General features: G+C 36.6%; 1 protein-coding gene across 11 annotated transcripts in view; it reads left to right on the top strand.

The window, feature by feature from the left end:
- The window catches only part of LOC106875156 (uncharacterized), a 416,143-nt gene that overhangs the window by 127,877 nt on the left and 269,404 nt on the right, over nucleotides 1-18,862 (top strand). For 6 of the 11 annotated variants that reach the window (XM_089365259.1, XM_089365260.1, XM_089365265.1 and 3 more), the window contains one exon: nucleotides 6,543-6,704. The exons of 3 other annotated variants lie outside the window; for them this stretch is intronic. The gene's annotated coding sequence lies outside the window, so the exon portion shown is untranslated. Of the gene's footprint in view, nucleotides 1-5,348; nucleotides 5,494-6,542; nucleotides 6,705-18,862 lie in introns of those variants that run through there. 2 more of the 11 variants (XM_089365266.1, XM_089365261.1) reach the window with 1 other exon arrangement.

Raw genomic sequence — 18,862 nt, 5'->3', positions numbered from 1 at the left:
TATATATATATATATATATATATATATAGCTGTTTGTTTTTTGTGGCACTTATTTGTTAGAAGCAAGGACAGTTCATGCCAGTGAATGATTGAGTCATTATATGGAATCTTGAACAACTAGAAATAGCAAACAAATATCTCACAAACCATACCTTGCTGTTTCAAAACAAATTAGAGAGACATTGGATAACATTTTCTGTGGGAACAATGCTTGGCTAACAGACAGGATAGTAAAACCTTTTGATTGTAGTCTGTTGCTCAAATTTCACTGTACTATCTCAGAGAGAAAGAGAGAGAGAGAGAGAGAGAGAGGTGGGGTGGGCACTGGATGATGTATTCTAGAGTAAACACCTGGATAAAAGACAGGATGGTTCCAATCCAAAGACGGAGCCTTTAAGAGGTTGATTGACCTGCTAGAAATAACATCAAAATTTCCCTCAACTCATCATGCCTTACTGATTATAATTTAGACTATATTGGATAATGCAGTACAAGGTACATAATGCTTAAAATAGGAAGGCGGGGATGGTCATGTATGAAATTCATTTGATCGTAATTGGCAGTCAGCCTGGGGTTAAACAACAAAAACAACTGGATTGTTGCAGATACGTTGGATGGGTCATTGCTGAAGCCTTGTGTTACACAGCAACAACTATAATCCCCACCACCAACTGCTACAACAAAAACAGCAAGCAGACAGTCAGTGCCAGAACACCATCTTTCTTTTCTTTTCTTTTTTTTTTTTTTTTTAGATAGGTCCCCTGAAGGGATCAGGGCTGAATTCTGGGGGTTACACAATGACAACAACATCGACCAACAACAACAACAATGAAAGCAACAGATTGATTGAAACTGGAGCACCTTTTATAGATCTGTTGTATTAAGACTGTCCCTGGGGCTACACATACTCTTTACTCTTTTACTCTTTTACTTGTTTCAGTCACTTGACTGTGGCCATGCTGGAGCACCGCCTTTAGTCGAGCAAATCGACCCCAGGACTTATTCTTTGGATGCCTAGTGCTTATTCTATCGGTCTCTTTTGCCGAACTGCTAAGTTACGGGGACATAAACACACCAGTATCGGTTGTCAAGCAATGTTGGGGGGACAGACACAGACATACAAACATATACACACATATACACATATATATATACATATATACGACGGGCTTCTTTCAGTTTCCGTCTACCAAATCCACTCACAAGGCTTTGGTTGGCCCGAGGCTATAGTAGAAGACACTTGCCCAAGGTGCCACGCAGTGGGAATAAACCCAGAACCATGTGGTTGGTAAGCAAGCTACTTACCACACAGCCACTCCTGCGCCTATGTTATAACAACAACAGCAACAAACATCCAGGTTAATTTGTCTCAAGTCTCTTATCTCCTTACTTTCTCCTATGTACAGCACACCTGCCAGGAAGAAAAGAATCCCCATTCGTAGGTATATGTTGACATAGTAACATCCTTTCTGTTGTCTTCCTTTACACACACACACACGCGCGCGCACGCACACACACACACACACGCATGCACACACACACACACACACACTAAGTACATACTTGTTGTACATGTTCCTTTCATCTTTAAGCTGGTGTATATAGATAGCTACAGGGTGGGTATTAAACACAGCTGACAGTTCTCATCCTCACCCCAGATTTTCCTGCATATACACACCTCAACACGTTCATACTTTGGTTGTAAGATTTTCTTCCAATTGTACTATGTATGTTTGTGCGTGTGTGTGTAAATTTGCATATGTGTTATGTTTACATGTATATTGTACAATCACATGATTGATCAGACTATTGGATATTGTTATACATCACTAGTCACAATGCGCTTTGCATTGTTTTAACTTTCGAATGATGCAACCTTGGTGGCTAGGCAAGCAGGCTAACATTCCCTCTGATCATAAAGCTGTTTCATTAGAGTGTTATCCATTTACAGCTGAGTGGACTGGAGTGCCGTGAAATTAAGTGTTTTGCATAAGAACATAAGGTGCTGCCCAGTATGTGGAAAGAAGCTTGCTTCCCAACCACATGGTTCCAGGTTCAGTCCCATTGTGTGACACCTTGGGCAAGTGTCTTCTACTATAGTCTTGGGCCGACCAAAACCTTGTGAGTGGATTTGGTAGATGGAAACTGAAAGAAGCCCGTCGTATGTGTGTGTGTGTGTCTGCGTTTGTTCTCACCACCATCGCTTTGACAACTGATGTTGGTGTGTTTATGCTCCCATAACTTAGCGGTTTGGCAAAAGAGACCGAGAGAATAAGTAGTAGGCTTACAAAGAATAAGTCCTGGGGTCGATTTGTTCAACTAAAATGGCAGTGCTCCAGCATGGCCACAGTCAAATGACTGAAACGGGTAAAAGAGAATAAAAGAATAAATACACACACACACACACACACACACACACACACACACATATATATATATAAGATTGAAAAGGAACACACGAGTTTTTATATATATATATATATATATATATATATATATATATATATATATATATATATATATAATGTAAATGAGGGAAAAGAAATTCATATTGATTGTACAATAATCATTTCAGTAAGCGAATATTTTTTTTTATTCCATACCACATATAGAAATATGTAATATATACAATATCTTAGACATCATTATTCGAAGTGTTTTCTCATCAACTGGAATTTAACTGATGTTTATTCAGTTAACTGAATACTATTTGCCAAATAGTTTCCTACATGAAGTTCTGATGAGGTGGAAATCTGAATTATAATTATCCCCTCATATATTATATATAATGGATAGACGAATGTTGAGATGGTTTGGCTACATGGAAAGGATGGAGGAGGAGCAGATGGTAAGGAGGTTGATGAAGGCTGAAGTGGTAGGCAGCAGAACCAGAGGCAGACCTTTATGTTGAATAAAGTCATTAACTGGTCTTCTTTTATTTTCTTTTACCAGAAGCCAGGAACTTTTCAGCACCACCTCATAAATCTACAGCTACATGTAGGAAAACTTGTATGAACCATCTAATGGAGGAGTAAAGATAAATGTTTCATGCTGGACACAGGGTGTACCATCAATAAATCTCAGCTGTCACCACTTGTCAGAGTGTCAGAAAGGGTGTCAGACAAGGAGATGTCATCTCTCCAAAGCTCTTCAAACATGTCTGGAAATGGTCATTGAAGACAATCATTGGAACGGTGGCATTAATATCTACAGCAAGTTTATAATACAGCCTTGATTTGCTGATGATATTGTGCTCATCATAGAAGCCTCAAAGCATGTTGACAGAGTTGGATGGAGCTCTGAGTTAAGTAGTAGAACTCAAAATAATCCATACAAAAACTAAATGTATGAAACTAAATAAGGCGGCGAGGTAGCAGAAACGTTCGCACACCGGGCAAAATGCTTAGCTGCATTTCGTCTGCCACTGCGTTCTGAGTTCAAATTCCACCGAGGTCAACTTTGCCTTTCATCCTTTTGGGGTCAATAAATTAAGTACCAGTTGCGTACTGGAGTCGATCTAATCGACTTAATCCCTTTGTCTGTCCTTGTTTGTCCCCTCTGTGTGTAGCCCCTTGTGGGCAGTAAAGAAATAAGAAAACTAAATGTATGCAAAACAAAAATGTAGCACAGGGCCAAATAGCGGTAAGAAGTGATGAAATTGAGGAAATGAATGAACATGTCTTTTTGGGCCAGACAGTAAAAAATATAAGCTGGGACATGAATGCTGAAATCTTCCTCTGAGTAACAGCAGGGTAGAAAATACTTACCTTGGTTAAAAATGATTTGCTCAAAAGCATGGCTTGTTTACCAATCTCAACCATTCACCATCTCAGTCCAATCCTTGTTCTCCAGACAACCTCTACTCACCCTCACTCCTTGTTCTTCTGTCCCTACTCACTTCAATCCACCTTCTACCTTCAGTGTCCACCCTGACACTTCATCACCAGTGTAGCAGTGTTTTATTTTTCTTTCCAGCTGTAACCCCGATATTCCTTTTTACCCCTCTCATTAAGGTGAATTGTTATCTAGGTTCCTCTACAGTAAGTTTGTTTCTGGGCCCTTCTTTCATGCTTCAACCACCCCTTCATCTAGCATAAAACTGCTATCATTTACTGTAACTCCACTCAATCGCAAGGGTGTCTTAGACTAGTGAGCTGCATGGTGACCTCACTCATGCTGAGCCACAAGAAAAACACTCCATACACCCTGTAAAGTGATTGACTTTAGGAAAGGTATCCTGCTGTGGAAACCATGCCAGCTCACTATACTCTGAGTTCAAATACCACCAAGGTTGACATTACTTTTTATCATATCAGAGTTGACAAAATAGTTGTTCCATACTGGGGTCAGTTCATGTCTTTCCTTAATGTCTCTTGCTGTCTTTCTTTCTTTCTGGGGTCAGTAACTGAGGAGGATGGGCTCCACCAAGTCTAAAAATACCCTAGACACACCATATGGTACAATGCTCCTCACCCACTATGAGTATCTAAAGGAGTTGGGGACCCGACATAAGGTGTGTGTGTAGATATATGTACATTTGTTGATAGGATGTACGAGTCTATATAACTGCATATTGCATGTGAGTATTTGTGTGTGTGTGTGTCAATGTGTATATTCATGTGTGTGTGTGTGAACTGGCAGCAATTGAATGGAGTTAGATGAGAACAGAAAGTAGTTCAAACAGTAATATCATTGTTTTATATATTTATCTTCACTTTTTCGTCTTAGCAGGCAATTTCACTGTTTATTTACACTCGCTCTATTATAATGAATAGATTGGTCTTATTAGCCGTGTGCTGTTGCAACACTTATTAACCTTATAAACAAAAATGCTGTATTCGTTTCTTATGTCGATTAAATGAAAAGTATACAATGACCACAACTGTGTCGGCAACAACAAAAGTCAGCCACTGCAGTAATAATAATAATAATAATGATAATGATAATGCTGAAGATAATATTAATAATGATACTATTTGTAAAGGTATTTCTGTGTTATTTTTTTTCCTTCCATACTCCAGCAATTATTGAGTCTGGTTTGACTACACTCCAATAAATCAAAAACTACTCTTTAAACCACACCCCAAAGAGAAAAAGAGAAAAAAAGAAAAATAAACAAAAGCTTCACAAGAAGAGAACAAAAAAGAATATATACATACATACATATATATATATATATATATATATATATATATATATATATATATATATATATGTATATGTATATAGTTTGCTTTAAAAGCCTATGTTCTATTTATGACTTTTATGTAACACACCCATATATAACACATACATACTTACATACATACATATATATATGTATGTATGCATGTAAGTATGTGCGTGTTGTGTTGTTTATTAGAAAAGAGTAAACTGGGAGGTTAGATGTTAAGTCTACTTTAATTGTTTAGCGATGACCCTAATCATAGTCATCGCTGCTGTCGGCTGCTACTTGCAGGCACAACTACTGCCCTCATTAAGGGGTCACTGGAGGTAGGGTCGCATTCGTATTCCATATCTTTTAAACTTTATATTGTATCATATTATTATTATTTTTGTTTATATTTCTTTTTATCTTTTTGATATTTCAATTATGAACCAAACGTCAGCTTTTTTTTTTTAGTGACTTCAAAATAACAATGATGATGATGATGATGATGATAGATGTAAGCATAAGGTGTTTTAGTGAGCTAAATGGGTGAACTGAATTTTAGGGAAACCCTGAAGAGAGGTTTTTCATTTCATCTTTGTTTTGTTTGTTGTTTTTTTTTTATCTCTGCTTTAAAAGTTAGTGTTTATCATTTCATGTGTTGATAATTTTGTGCTGTAGCATGGCCTGTGGAAATAACTTAAATGTTGTGATTAGCAGAATTGATGTATGTTAGGGTTGTGATTAAGGGTCACTAAGTTATTTTCATGATTTGGTTAGTGTACTAATTAATATATTGTTAGTATTGCAGTTAGTAGTACTAATATGTACTAGTGTTGTGATTAGCGGTACTAATCTTTGTGGTTAGTAGTACTAATACATTAGTGCTCTGGTTGCTAGTTACTAATACATTATTAGTGTCGTAGTCAGAGGTACTAAAGCACATTAGTGTTGTGCTTAGTGGTACTAACATATTAGTTGTACTAATGCATTAGTGTTGTAGCTAGAAGTACTAATCCATGTTAGTGTTGTGCTTATTAGTACTAATACATTAGTGTTGTGATTAGTGGTACTAATGTATGTTAGTATCGGGGTCAGTAGTACCAATGCGTTAGCATTGTGGTTAGGAAAACAGGATGGCTAAGAACTAGATGTGCTATTTCAAACGGCAGTATTTTGAAAATTGGTAATCTAGGTGAATGACTGATTAATGTTATCTTTGATAATGGTATTCCAGGCATAACCAACCATTCTCTTTTCTGCTAATATGTATCTAGGCCTACATTATCCACAATGTCTATTGTTTCCAATTGATTTGCTCCCCACCCCCACCTTCTGCTGGCATTGGCTTAATTTCTTATTTGATTTTTTTTTTTTGTGGATTTTTTTTTAGGTTGGTTAATTGGCCAAATTGGCAACGACGCAAACAAAATGCCTTGTGATATTTAGTTACATCTCTCGTGTTCTGAGTTCAAATTCTGCTGAGTCCACCTTTGCCTTTTATCTTTCTGATGTTGTCAAAATAAAATGCTGTGAGTTAGTGGAGGAAGAGGAGGTAATATAACCCATTTGTTATCATGTTTCTGTAGAAATACATTTATTTTAATTTGTTTTGAAAAATATTCTTTCTTTCATTCTTTTGTTTCAGTCATTTGACTGTGGCCATGCTGGAGCACTGCCTTCAAAGGATTTTAGTCGAAGAAATCTATCTGTCTCTTTTGCCAAACTGTTAAGTTACAGGGATGTAAACACCAACATCAGTTGTCAAGCAATGTTGGGGGAGGGGGACAAACACAAAAACACACACACACATATATATGATGGGCTTCTTTCAGTTTCCATCTACCAAATCCACTCATAAAGCCTTGGTTGGCCAGAGGTTATAGTAGAAGACACTTACCCAAGGTGCCATGCAGTAGGACCGGACTCAGAACCATGTGGTTGGGAAGCTGGCTTCTTACCACACAACCACACCTGAAGAATTTAGTAAAATAGCTTTCATCATCATCATCATCATCATCATCATCATCATCATCATCATCATCATCATCATCATCATTTAACATCCATTTTCCATTCTGGCAGGGGATGGACAGTTTGACCAGAGATGGCAAGCCGAAGAGCTGCTCTGGGTTCCAGTCTGATTTGGTTTGGTTCATTTGGCTAGATCTTCTTCCTAAAGTCAACCATTTTATTGAGTGTGCTGGGTGCTTTTTATGTGGCACTGGCACAGGTGCAATTACATGGTGCCAGCACAAGACCTTTTTACATGGCACAAGCAAGATTGGTTTTAGGTGACACCAGCACAGGGCTCTTCCAGGCCAATGCTCAATTAGAAAGTAATTTTTTTCCTCTTAATGGTAGTTAACCTGTGATAGACAAGCACAGTGGAGTTGACTCAGATTCTGAGAATCTGCAGTATGACCCAAAGTTCATAGAAATTCTTGCAATTTAACCTGCATATTACTGGGGATTCTACTACCATAATTTAACCAATAGTCCGTTACAACATTTGTTGCTGTTTTTGAGAGAGAAAAAGGGCCAAGTGCTTATAGTGGTAAGGTTTTTTTTTTATTATCATTATTTAGCACCAGTCCAACCTAAGTGATTAAAGACATTCTAACCTGTGCTTAAAAGCATTCTAACCATGACCATCCTGTCTTCGACTTTTAATACATGGTGTATCCAAGACTACATTATCTATTTTTACTTTTTTAGAATAGCAGTGTGTCATTTAACTGTAGTAGGTCTAGTGACCACAAGAGTGCACCTCATTGGCTGTTGTTGTTCAGACTCCCAGTGTTCCGTCTGAGACCATCCCATGGGTTGGTTTTTATATTTTTTATTTGCATAATTTTTTTGTTTTTGTTTTTTTTCAACCTACACTATCTGATAAGTTCCTTTTTTTCCTTAAGATGGTAGAGAGCGAGTGATTTGAAAGATTTATTTGCTACTCATAACAACTTCAACAACCATACTGAGGCTCTATTATTGCTTCCCATCTTGTCATTGGGAAATATGAAGGTTCTGGGTTCAGTTCCATTTCATGGCACCTTGGACAAGAGTCTTTCACTGTAGCCTCGGACCAGCCAAAGCCTTGAGAGTAGAAACTGAAAGAAGCCTATTGTGCGTGTGCGTGTGCGTGTGTGTGTGTATTGCTTGTATTTGTTTCCCACCATTGCTTGACTACTTGTGTTGATTTGTTTACATCCCTGTAACTTAGCAGCTTCACAAAACAGACTGACAGAATAAGTACAAGATTTTTAAAAAATAAGAACTGTGGTTAATTCATTCATCAAAACACTTCAAGGTGGTGCCCCAGCATGGTCACAGTCCGGTGACTGAAACAAGTAAAAGATAACAGATACATGATATATTGATAGTATATTAGTTTATTGAACTTATGGGTAGTTATTTTTTAATAATAAGGTAACGTGATGGTGATGCTGGGTCCAGTGTATTTTTGTTAGGTAAATTATCTTTTTATATTAAGTTTTGGGCACTACTTAAATATAGAGGTCTCAGCACATTGACATAACAATGCTTTTACACTTGTTAAGTTAGGGTTTAGGATTAGTTTTAGGGTTAGGGGTTAGGGTTAGGGTTACATAGATGTGTTGGAACCTCTGTATTTAAGTAGTACAAAGTTTTGTTATTAATTGAAAAGGAAATTTAGTAAGAATACATAATACTTCCCCCGCCCCCACTGAACTGATTCCAAATAACGTACTGGGAGGACCATTCACCTCCATTTTATTGTATCATCATCTGGTTAGTTTATATGACAAATACCTGTTCTGTTATGAAGTTTGAAACTGGCATGAGCACTCCATACTTTATTGGAGAATGTGAAATACATTTTTGTTTACTTATGACTATCTAGAACGTACCAAATTATGTAAACTGGTCATTCAAACTGGTTTTGGTTAAATAATAATAAAAGACACACACATGCAATTTGTGAGTACATTTGTTTCACAGTCAGAGAACTTAATACATAAAGCAAAGTGTGTGTGTGTGTTGTGATAGATTTTCTTCCAAACCATATGATTCTGGGTTTGGCCCCACTGTATGGCACTTTGGATAAGCGTCTTTTAATATAGCCTTGCATCGACCAAAGCCTTGTGAGTGGATCTGGTAGATGGAAACTGAAAGAATCTTGTCGTATATATACATATGTGTGTGTGTATGTATATATCTACATATGTCTCTTTGTGTCTGTGTTTGTTTCTTCCCTTCCCCATCACCATTTGACAACTGGTGTTGGTGTTTTTATATCCCTATAACTTAGTGGTTCAGCAAAAGAAACTGATAGTCTATAAGTATTAGGCTTAAGAAAGAAGTCCTGGAGCCAATTTTTTTGACTAAAACCCTTCAAGGTGGTGCTCCAGCATGGCTGCAGTCAAATGACTGAAACGAGTAAAAGACTAAAAGAATATATATTATATAACTGGTAATCCGTCAGTTACAATGATGCGGGTTCCAGTTGGTCCCATCAACAGAACAGCCTGCCCTTGAAACTAACATGCAAAGTGGCTGAGCACTCCACAGACATGCATACCCTTAACATAGTTCTCAAGGAAATTCAACTTGACACAGAATGTGATAAGTATGGCTCTTTGAATTACAGGTACAACCTATTTTTGCCAGCTGATTCAACTCAAGCAGCAAGCCGCTGGGAGTTGATCTCATGACTTTGCAATCATGAGCAGAATATCTTATCTAAGCAACACACCTTCACTCATACCTGTGTGTATGTATGCAATTGTTGTTGGCACTCCGTCGCTTACGACATCAAGGGTTCCAGTTGATCCGATCAATGGAACAGCTTGCTCGTGAAATTAACGTGCAAGTGGCTGAGCACTCCACAGACACGTGTACCCTTAACGTAGTTCTCGGGGATATTCAGCATGACACAGTGTGACAAGGCTGACCCTTTGGATTACAGGCACAACAGAAACAGGAAGTAAGAGTGAGAGAAAGTTGTGGTGGAAGAGTACAGCAGGGTTCGCCACCATCCCCTGCCGGAGCCTCGTGGAGCTTTAGGTGTTTTCGCTCAATAAACACTCACAACGCCTGGTCTGGGAATCGAAACCGCAATCTTATGACTGCGAGTCCGCTGCCCTAACCACTGGGCCATTGCGCCTCCACGTATGCAATTATATATCATTGAATAAGCAGATATATAATGAAAGCATTATTACATATACACACACATAATAATATTTTCATATATTGTATCCCACTTTAACGATGAAGAGCATTCAAACAAAAGTAGGAGTTAAAGTTTAGGTAACTCTTCGTCAAAAATCTTTGCTCTTTCAACTGATCACCTTTCAAATTGCTTACACACTTCTATGTGTGTCTGTTCATATATATATATCATATATGTATATATGTATATATATATATATATATATATATATATATATATATATATATATATATATATATATATATATATATATATATATATATATATATGTTATACATATATAAATATTATCTTATATATATATTATATATATATAAATATTATATTATATATATATATGTGACACGTAAAAGCACCCACTACACTCTCTGAGTGGTTGGCGTTAGGAAGGGCATCCAGCTGTAGAAACTCTGCCAAATTAGATTGGAGCCTGGTGTTGCCATCCGGTTTCACCAGTCCTCAGTCAAATCGTCCAACCCATGCTAGCATGGAAAGCGGACGTTAAACGATGATGATGATGATGATGATATATATATATATATATATATATATTATATACATATATTATATATATGTATTATGTATATATATTATATATATTATGTATATATATTATATATATTATATACATATATTATATATTATATATATATATATGTATTATGTATATATATTATATATATTATATATTATATAGATATATATATTATATATATATGTATATATTATATTTATATATATTATATATATATGTATATATATATATATATATATATATATATATATATATATATATATGTATGTATATGTATATATATATATATATATATATATATATATATATATATATATATATGTATGTATATGTATATATATATATATATATATATGTATGTATATGTATATATATATATATATATATATATATATATATATATATATATTATTACAAATTTGGGATTTTACCAATAGGACCATAACTTCAATTTCAGGACAACCTTATTTTCTGGAGTACACATAGAAAGTTATATCCAAAATACTAATCTAATAATATAATCATTTTAAATCCTACTATATCATACAATAAAATAAAGTACATTAGAATTAATTATAGATTATTTAAAAAAAATTTTTTAAATATATATATACCTTACCTGTTATTTGTCTGTGAGGAAAGAAGATAATATTAATCAACGCTACATGTGTTTATCTAATTTTTAATTGATTCTAATGTACTTTATTATATTGTATGATATAGTAGGATTTAAAATGATTATATTATTAGATTAGTATTTTGGATATAACTTTCTATGTGTACTCTAGTAAATAAGGTTATCCTGCAATTTAAGTTGTGGTCCTATTGGTAAAACCCCAAATTTGTAATAATAATTATAATTGATACTGTTTGCTTTGCATTAGTAAAATGTAAAATAGTAAATATCCTGATAACCTGGAATAATTATTATTCCCTAAGTTTTTTAAAATTTTATATATTATACATATATACAGGGTGTCCACAAAGTTTGGGTACATAGGGATTAATACATACTTTAAGAAATTATTATTTCTTATATTTAATTGTTTATGTCATTATTTTATTTACTCCATGTACCCAGACTTTGTGGACACCCTACACTCGCAGACTTTCGCACGCGCACCGATATTCATCTCCCTTTTTCACTCTCCTATCTTAGAAAGAACTTTTCCCCCACCACCTCCTCTTCCGTTCTTTTCATCATGTAACCTCGTGGGCATCGGTACCATTTTCCTCTTTCTCCGTTCTTCCATTCTCCGAACTTTCCATCTTTCCGACGAAGGGCTACGCCCGAAACGTCATACACTCTCTCTTTCCTTTCCTAAGCGTCCAATAATACTATCCATATCACGTCCTCACTTTGTTGTTTTTTTGTTTTTTTATTATTGTTTTTTTTAACTATATATATGTATATATATATATATATATATATATATAAAAGACCACCTTCACTCATGAATGACCATGAGGTTTCACCTCCCAGGTACAAATCCGGGCAAGGTTGTTTATGGAAGGCCAGCAGTCACCCATGCATACCAGCCTCCCGTCTCCACACCACTGATGTTATCCAAGGGAAAAGCAAAGGCTGATGTAGCTTGATACCAGTAACATTGTAATTCATTTCTGCAGATGAATGAACTGGAGCAACGTGAAATAAAGTGTCTTGCTCAAGAACACAACACACACTCTTGTCCAGAAATCAAACTCACTATCTCGTGATTTTGAGCCCAATGCTCTAACCTCTGAGTCATGCACCTTCTCATGGCCGGGTGGGGGGGACCTCGCCTTCTTTTCACCCTTTTCCACCAAGTCAGACTACAGAGATTTCAATATGCAATATTTTTCATGAACAAGCCAGAATCTCATCAGCGCAGGATTGAACTAGGGACCTTTAGGTCTTCAGTGTAATGTTCTTCTCAACTGAGCAATTTCAACTATCTAAAATATTTTTTGTAATGTATATGAAATAAACTTAATTTCAATAGTGGGTAGAGAGAATAAAATCGTTTCAAATGTAAATTTTAATTTACTTTTATTTTGGAAAAAAAGAAAGAAAGAAAGAAAAAATGTATCTTTTTTTTTTTTGCATGTTTTAGATTTATCTGAAATCTACATATTTACATTAATAAAAGAACCTGTATTTCAGCTATTGTGGAATTCTTAACACGAAATAGTTTTACTACCAAACATATCAGAGTTTAGTAAACACACATAATTCAGATGTCACTCAACCTGCAGAAAACAACAGTCAAAACTCTCACAAATCCACCCCAAGATTACAACTGTATATTGAACAATGCAATTCCTGATAAAAAAAATAACAGGATTGCTACGAGTGGAATGCTTTACGTCATATCTTTTACAAGTTGTGAAAAAAATATGACTTGGATTTTAGCCTATGGATTATATTTTAAGAATTTAGAAACTTCAAAAATGTGAAATATTTCTTTCTTGGAATAGTGAATCTGGAAGCAAATAAAGCTATAAATAATGGTTTAAAATTTTGGTACAAGGTCAGGAATTTCAGGGGATGGGTGCCTGGTGTAGCCATCTGGTTCGCCAGTCCTCAGTCAAATTGTCCAACCCATGCTAGCATGGAAAGCGGACATTAAACGATGACGATAATGATGATGACACTTATGTGAGTATATAGATGTAAAACAAGGTGCAGAAAATAGTACTCTAACACTAAAGATTGAGTAAAATATTTTATAAAACTATAAAACTCTGTTACTCAGAGTTTCACATAATCATTTCTCATGAGCATTCAACTGTCTGACGAACAGTTATGTGGAATTCTGAGCAACAGTTTGTCAAGTTTTTCCACTTCAATAAAGTGTAGCTAATTTGAACAAAATTAGATGATGCAAATGAAAGAAAGATCCAACCATGTAATAGAATTAATTTCCAGCTGAGACTTCATATTTTGTATATTCTCAGGCATTAAAAGAAATGTGTCAAACAGCAATCATCATCATCATTTAACATCTATTTTCCATGCTGGCATGATATACAATATATGTATATATATATATATAGGCGCAGGAGTGGCTGTGTGGTAAGTAGCTTGCTTACCAACCACATGGTTCCGGGTTCAGTCCCACTACATGGCACCTTGGGCAAGTGTCTTCTACTATAGTCTCGGGCCGACCAAAGCCTTGTGAGTGGATCTAGTAGACGGAAACTGAAAGAAGCCCATTGTTTATATGTATGTGTATATATATTTGTGTCTGTGTTTGTCCCCCCCCCAACATTGATTGACAACTGATGCTGGTGTGTTTACATCCCCATAACTTAGCGGTTCGGCAAAAAGGGACCGATAGAATAAGTACTAGGCTTACAAAGAATAAATCCCGGGGTCGATTTGCTCGACTAAAGGCGGTGCTCCAGCATGGCCACAGTCAAATGACTGAAACAAGTAAAAGAGTAAAAAGAGAAAAGATATATATATATATATATATATATATATATATATATATATATATATATATATATATGAAGTGCTGAATATGCACAATAACCATAAGGACCTCGTGCTTTGGCTGGAACATGTAACTCCATATACCTGCCAGGTATTCTAAAACATTTCAGTAACAATTTCCTACTTATGTCGAAATTATAGACATCAAATGCATGTTAACAAAAGAAAGTTTTTGCTATTTAGAGCTCTCATTAGTACTGTGTAAGTCTGTCTGACTTTTAACCATTAGCCATTTTAAAATATTCCAACAAACATTACTGGTAGTAGTCACAAAATGATATTTTCTCTGAATGGGTGTTTGTGGTAGAATTCCCATGAAACAATATTTTTTTTTTTTTCTGAGATAAAAAAATTATACCAATTGTTACTCTGACTGATTATGTGATTTGGTATCTTCTAAACTCTTGTAAATAATTTCGGAGCTTATGATATTCTTTCTTTATTCCTTAAAAGACCAGATGTACTTTGATCAACTCATTTTCAATATTGAATTCAGTCACTTTTGCAATTTGTCTTTGTTACATCTAACTGTTGTGGAAAATAATCAAATACTATTTCTATTATGCTATCATTATTTCCATTATTGATTCTGTGCCAAAATCAAGAATTATCAGACTATTCAACAAAATGCTTTGTGGTATTTAGTTAAGGCTCAAGCCCATTATGTCCTGGGTCCATTGATGTCAACCATACCTGACATTTTTTTTTTTTTTTTTGGTATTAATTAAATAAATCCCAGTAAAGCACTGGGGTCAATGCATTTAATTGTTCCTTCCCCAACCAGAAAAATTCCTGGTTTTGTGAGCAGTGGATTATCAGAATCATAAGCGCATTGGACAGAATCCTTTACAATATTTGCTGCAGCCAAGACAGTGAGCTGGTAGTTTTGTTAGTGCACTGGACAAAATGCTTAATAGAATTTTGTCCATCTTTACATTCTGAGTTCAAATTCCGCCAGGATTGACTTTTGGTACAAGGCCAGTTCAAATTCCTCCAAGATTGACTTTGCCTTTCATCTTTTCAGGGTCGATAAAATAAGTACCAGATGAGCACTGGGTTTGATGTAGCTGACTTTACCCCATTTCCCGAAATTGCTGGCCTTGTGCCAAAATGGGAAACCAATATTTGTTCCAGCACTTTGTATTTTAAGTTCAAATCCTAGCAAGGTCAGCTTTGCCTTTCATCCTCCCAGGATCGATAAAATAAAGAACCAATCAAGTTTTAGGATTGATATCATTGACTAACCCTTCCACCCACCTCTCCAAATTGTACTTCAGTTAAAAAACAGTTATTGTTATTGTCTTGTTTTTATTGAATTCATATTTCTATATCCCTCCATCATACTTCACCTATTTCTTCATTTTCATCTTCTTCCTTCACTACATCTTCTACATGTTTCTTCTTCCTCCTCATCCTTTCACCCTCCTTCTTTCTCTTACACATTCTTTATCTGTTTTTTTTTTTGTTTTTTTTTTCAAATCTTTTCCTTCTCTTTAAACTACAATCTGCTGGCTTTCAGCCAACCATATTCTCCGCGTTGTTTTTTGCATCTGTCTATGACCTGTTGAAATATTACTTTTTCTCAGGAGACTCTGCCACCTTCATGTTGCCATACTTTGATAACTACCGATGATAAGCATCAGCGAGTAATACTGTTTACTTTTATGGTTTCCGAAAATCCTGCTGCAAAAAAAAACAAAAAAAAAACAATCAAATCAATAATACTAAAAATGATCTAGGTAACTTATTTAATATTGAACTTGTGATAAATGTGTCTCCATATATATATATATATATATATATATATATATATATATATATATATATATATATATATATATATATATATATATATGTATATATACACACACACACACACGTTTAATGTCCACCTTCCATGCTAGCATGGGTATACACATATATATATGTACACACACATATTTAAGATATACATATAAACATACACACACACACACGTGTGTGTGTGTATATATATATATATATATATATATATATTTATATACATACACACACATGTATATAATATGTGTGCATGTATATGTGTGTGTGTATATGTATGTGTGTGTGTATGTATGTAGGAGAAATACCTAGCTAAGGATAAACCTCTGTACCTGGCTTTCGTTGACATGGAGAAAGCCTTTGACAGGGTCCCCCGATCCCTTATCTGGTGGTCAATGAGGAAACTTGGGATAGAAGAATGGTTAGTGAGAGCTGTGCGAGCCATGTACAGAGATGCTGCCAGTAAGGTGAGGGTTGGAAATGAGTACAGCAATGAATTCCGGGTAGAGGTAGGGGTCCACCAAGGTTCCGTCCTCAGCCCCCTCTTATTTACCATAGTCCTCCAGGCAATCACAGAGGAGTTCAAGACAGGTTTCCCCTGGGAGCTCCTCTATGCTGATGACCTTGCCCTAATTGCGGAGTCACTATCAGAACTAGAGGAGAAGTTTCAGGTGTGGAAGCAAGGTCTAGAATTGAAGGGCCTTAGAGTCAACCTAGCTAAAACCAAAATCCTAATAAGTAGGAAGGTAGATAAAACACAAACCCCTTCAGGTAGATGGCCCTGCTCAGTATGTAGAAAAGGAGTAGGTAGTAACTCTATAAGATGTACCCGGTGCAAGCTATGGACACATAAGAGGTGCAGCAACATCAAAGGCAGGTTAACTAGCAAGTTAGTTTTTGTTTGTGGCAGATGTTCAGGTGCAATAAAGACTGCAAACAAACAGGAAACAACTTCTATCTCATTCCAGGGTGAAAAACTAGAGGTAGTCGATAGCTTCCGCTATCTGGGCGACCAAGTTAGTAGTGGGGGTGGGTGCGCTGAAAGTGTAGCTGTTAGAATAAGAATAGCCTGGGCAAAGTTTAGAGAGCTCTTACCCCTGCTGGCGACAAAGGGACTCTCACTCAGAGTAAAAGGCAGACTGTATGACGCATGCGTACGAACAACCATGCTACATGGCAGTGAAACATGGGCTGTAACTGCTGAGGACATACGTAAGCTCGCAAGGAATGAAGCCAGTATGCTCCGTTGGATGTGTAATGTCAATGTGAATACCCGTCAGAGTGTAAGTATCTTGAGAGAAAAGCTGAACATTAGAAGCATCAGTTGTGGCGTGCAAGAGAGACGATTGCGCTGGTATGGACATGTGGTGAGAATGGAGGAGGATAGCTGCGTGAAAAAGTGCCAAACCCTAACAGTTGAGGGAACCCGTGGAAGAGGTAGGCCCAGGAAGACCTGGGCTGAGGTGGTGAGGCAAGACCTTCGTACATTGGGCCTCACCGACGCGATGACTACTGACCGAGACCTTTGGAAATGTGCTGTGCGTGAGAAGACCCGGCAAGCCAAGTAAGATCGTTGCCAGTGCCCCTGGACTGGTTCTTGTGCGGGTGGCACATGAGATGCACCATTTTGAGCGTGGCCGTTGCCAGTACCGCCTGACTGGCTCCTGTAGGATTTTCGAGCGAGATCGTTGCCAGTGCCCCTGGACTGGCTTGTGCGGGTGGCACATAAAAGACACCATTTTGAGCGTGGCCGTTTTCGTGCGGGTGACACGTAAAAGCACCCACTACACTCTCTGAGTGGTTGGCGTTAGGAAGGGCATCCAGCTGTAGAAACTCTGCCAAATCAGACTGGAGCCTGGTGTTGCCATCCGGTTTCACCAGTCCTCAGTCAAATCGTCCAACCCATGCTAGCATGGAAAGCGGACGTTAAACGATGATGATGATGATGATATATATATACACACACACACAAACACACACACATGTGTGTGTGTATTTGTATGTGTGTAACTTAGCAGTCCAGCAATACCAGACTTAATGAAATAAGTATTGGAGTTGAGCATGTTTGATTAAAACCCTTCAAATTTGTATTCCAGCACAGCTGTGTGGTTTGAAATTGGCTTCCCAACCACACAGTTCTGGGTTCAGTCCCACTGTGTTGCATTTTGGGCAAGGGTTTTCTATTATAGCCCTGTGCCAACAAAAGCATTGTGAGCAAATTTAGTAGACAGAATCTGAAAGAAGTCTGTTATACATATTGTGTGTGTGTGTGTGTGTTTGCCCCACCCCTACTGCTTGAAAACTGGTGTTGGTGTGTTTATGTCCCTTTAACTTTTGGCAAAAGGGACTTATAGAGTAAATATATGTTTATTTCATCCCATGGGAAATTGATACATGATTTTTAAGCTGGATGCCCCTCCTTTTGCCAATCCATGTCAGCAACCTATTTTTCAAATGAAGAATTTCATTATTACCTCCGTCTTTGCAAAGACAGAGGTATTGTTTTCAGTGGTGTTTGTTTGTTTGTCTGTGGACAAGATATCTCAAGAACCGCTGGATGGATGCTAGCAGACAACTTGTTGACATGTACCAAGTGTCACTGTTGTAGCCATTGCTCTGCACAGTTTTCTAAACATTCACAGTTGCGCGCGCGCGCACACACACATATAGATATGTATAGAC

Source organism: Octopus bimaculoides, chromosome Z (genome assembly GCF_046866305.1).
Source record: "Octopus bimaculoides isolate indiv1 chromosome Z, ASM4686630v1, whole genome shotgun sequence".
NCBI classification, from domain to species: Eukaryota; Metazoa; Mollusca; class Cephalopoda; order Octopoda; family Octopodidae; genus Octopus; species Octopus bimaculoides.
The sequence above is the reverse complement of the archived record's forward strand: the minus strand, read 5'-3'. Positions and strand labels throughout refer to the sequence as shown.